The sequence below is a fragment of the Telopea speciosissima genome, chromosome 7, assembly GCF_018873765.1.
Source record: "Telopea speciosissima isolate NSW1024214 ecotype Mountain lineage chromosome 7, Tspe_v1, whole genome shotgun sequence".
Lineage (NCBI taxonomy): Eukaryota > Viridiplantae > Streptophyta > Magnoliopsida > Proteales > Proteaceae > Telopea > Telopea speciosissima.
The window spans coordinates 1,953,667-1,957,525 of record NC_057922.1 but is presented as its reverse complement, the minus strand read 5'-3'; the positions used below and the strand labels follow the sequence as shown (position 1 = coordinate 1,957,525).

Below are 3,859 nucleotides of genomic sequence, written 5' to 3'. Positions count from 1 at the left end.
TAACTTAGCGTTTATACTTGATTTTGTCTCATCCACCAAAACGATATCATCGGCAAATAGCATACACCATGGGACCTCGTCTTGAATGCTCTTGGTTAGGTCATCCATGATAAGCGCAATAAGATAAGGGCTTAAGGCTGATCCCTGATGGAGCCCAATCGTAATTGGGAATTCCTTGCCCTGACCTCCCACAAATCTCACACTAGTCACAACGTCCTCATACATATCCTTTATTATATCCACATATTTACTCGATACCCCTCTCTTCACTAGTACCTGACGGATTAAGTCTCTAGGGACTCCGCCATAGGCTTTTTCCAAATCAATAAAGACCATATGGAGGTCCTTCTTGCTATCTTTATATCTTTCCATGAGCCTCCTTAATAAGTAGATAGCTTCAGCCGTGGATCTACCTGACATGAAGCCAAATTGGTTCACCGAGATATGGGTCTCTATTCTCAAATGAGCTTCAATAACCTTCTCCTAAAGTTTCTTAGTGTGGCTGATAAGCTTAATGCTTCTATAGTACTTGCAACTTCGGATATCACCTTTATTCTTGTAGATCGGGACTACAATGCTTCTCATCCATTCATCTGGCATCTTCTTTGTGTTCATAATCCTATTAAACAAATTGGTTAACCAATAAACCCCACAACTTCCAAGGCTTTTCCACACTTCTATCGGAATCTCATCTAGGTTTGGAGTCTTGCCTGTTTTCATCTTTCTTAAGGCTTCTTTAACTTATGCCATACTAATCTTTCTTACATATCTATGTCGTGTGATGTCTTGAGGAGAGATGTAAATGTCCAGATCATTTCTACTCAACCTATCTCCATTTAGAAGGTCACAAATATACTCATCCCATCTCTTCACGATGTCCTCATCCCTTACCAATACTCTTCCATCCTCACTCTTGATGCACCTCACCTGATCGAAATCTCTACTCTTCCTTTCTCTCATCTTAGCTATCTTAAATATAGCTTTTTCCCCCTTCTTCAGTGCTTCAGTTGGTATAAAGATCCTCATATTTCTTTGCCCTAGCCATCCCCACAATGTTCCTAGCTTTGTTTCTGGCATCATAATACCTCTTTTTTATCTTCTGAATCTTTAGTCCTTTGCCAAGGCTTAAAACAAACTTCTTTGGTCTTAATGGTTGCTTGGACCTCAACATTCTACCACCAAGTCTCCCTAGGGGCCTGACGACAACCCTTCGCTTCCCCTAGCACATTTTTGGCAACCCTCTTAATATATATCATCATCTCGTTTTACATCGCATTGGTGTCTCCCTCAGAGGCCCACTTTCCTTGTTTGACCACAATATCAGTAAATGTCTTTAGGGACTCCCCTTTTAATCTCTACCACCTTATCTTAGGATACATAGGTTCCCTCCTCCTACGCTTCTGTGCAATGAGGCACATATCCAGGACTACCAATCTATGTTGGGTTGTTAGGCTCTCCCCAGGGATAACCTTACAGTCCTTACACACCATTTTGTCTGCCCTTATTGTTAGGAAGAAGTCAATTTGACTGGTATGAATCCTATTTTGTTTGCCCTTCTTGTCAAAGAGCTGCAATGATGGGAAATTATTCTTCAAGTCTTATTTACACAAGAACTCGATGGATTGATCTTCAAAGAGATGAACAACTCCAGCAGTGCCACAGTACTTTGAAATTTGAAGGCTTCTCAGATGCATGAAAGTTGCAGAACCAACAAAATAGAAAGTAGAAATCAATGGAGAAGAAATAGAGGAAGAAGATGGGGGGGTATATAACCAAGGCCTCTCACCAGTCTCTCACTGCCCCCACGGTACAACACCTCACTGCTTCTCACAGAACTTGATAAAAAAAACCATAGCTTTCAACTTCATTAAATCGTGGGGAAGAGACATTAAGGTCTCAATATATATAGGCTATTGTTGCTAAAGCAAGAAAGGAAATAAATCAAATTAGAAAGTCCCTTACAAAGTAAATCGTGGAACTTGTACAGCAACTAACTACATTTCTAGCTATTAACCAAATTAGAAGGCTCTTAAAAACAAAGACTAAAAAATAAAATCTCAGCTAAACTCTCCTACGATCTAGTTTTGATGAACCAGAAAACACCCAGCCCAAGGCTAGTTGGCCCAAAGGCCTATCGAACTGTGGTCCCCATTCAGTGTGAGGGGCCTCATTCCTAATGTTCCTGCGGGTATATTTCTGTCCAAAGAACCTGTCTAAATCACTCTTGGCAGGTTTGCAGTGCTGCATTTGGTAAGAGAGAAATGCTAGAGTGTTCTTGGATGAGTTTCTCCGGAACAAAGAGTGACAGAAAAGGTTGCACACCAAACGATGGCTGACCCTCTCTTCAGATGTCACCTCCATCCACCTCTTCATCGATTGGGGAAACATTAATTGGTCAAACATTTCCATAAACCTTCCTCCACTGGTTTGGCGAAATTAAACTTTGATGGGTCTTCAATAGGCAACCTTGGGCCACGGTTGGGTGTTATCATCAGATCTTACAATGAGCGTTATTTAAGGCATATCTGAGACCAAGTGGTGAAGGGAATTCAATCAAAGCAGAGCTACATTCACTTCAGATGAGATTAGAATTTTTTTTTTTGAAGGGTTTGTAATGTAGTTCTAGATTGGTAAGAGACCAACTAGAAGCTAATAACCAGGATCTGCTATGAACCATGTAATTCAGCTAGGTTAAAATAGGTAAAAATTGTGAAATTAGGGCCAGGGTTTGATGGGACCTAGAGGTTTGATGGTAGGGTTAGGTCAAGTTGATGTAGGGGAGTCTATCAGTAAAGGTCCTGAGATGTTTTGATGGAAGGAAGTATGTAAACTTGAAGGGACAGCAGGTTAGGGTTAGGTTTCCTGGGTTATTGAAAAGAGGAATATGGGGGATTCTAGGGTTTAGGATGGTCAGTTGGTGATAGGGTTTGGATCGAGCTCACCTCAGGGTGAGAGAGTGATTCGGTCCAAGTATGGGCAGATTCTGATGGCTGGTTAGGTATATGGAGGTTTTTGATCATGGAAAACTCAAACACAGAAAGGGGAAATTTAGGGTTGAGATTGTAGAAGGTTAGGAGAAGAATTGTGGGGATGGGAATCACTTCTAAGTGCAGAGAAATCCTGGCAGCAGCTTGTTGCTAATGTAGTTCTAGATAGGGTAAAGCCCTACTAGAAGCCAATTAAACCAGGACCAATAACAAGGAACTAAGGGGCTGTTGGTTCTGCAGTTTCAGTAGGACAGAACTGCAGTTTTAGGTCAAATCTAGGGCTTAGGTTTGGATAATGGAAGGGGGGCTTAGAGGGTATGGCGAGGCAGGTTTATAGGACTCTAATAATGTAGGTATTATAGAGTTTTAAGTGTTTTGAAAATTCTGTAAAACTGGGCAGTAAGTCAGGATCGACTATGGGCTTTGGGGAAATTAGTGAAGGATGAAGGGATTAGGGTTTTGATGGACAAATTTGGCTGAGCAGCAAGATCTAGAGTTTAATGGAATTAGGGTTTAATGGAATTCAAGCAAAAATAAAGGGGGATCAATTGGGGAAGGGAGTAGAGGATTAGAAGAAGAAATTAATGAACAAGTTGCAGCAGAAATCCACTAGCAGCAGCTTGGACAGAAGTGAAGGATAGAACCACCTTCGAATTGGGATCCTCCCGGCCGTCACGGTGCAAGGAGTCGATTGGATTCTACCAATCCCTTTCCACCTTGATAGAACCACAAGGATGCACACTCACAAGGAGCACAGGAGCAGCAACAATGGCAGCCAACAAGCAAAAGCTTTTTCATTAATCAAATTCGTGTTCAAGGCTTTGCCCCCTTACAACCTTATATAAAAGACTCAAAAATAGACTTCTACTCTA

General features: G+C 41.4%; 1 protein-coding gene across 3 annotated transcripts in view; it reads right to left on the bottom strand.

Moving 5' to 3' along the window:
• Positions 1-3,859, bottom strand: part of LOC122667638 (E3 ubiquitin-protein ligase CHIP) — a 53,165-nt gene that overhangs the window by 13,754 nt on the left and 35,552 nt on the right. The window lies entirely within an intron of this gene.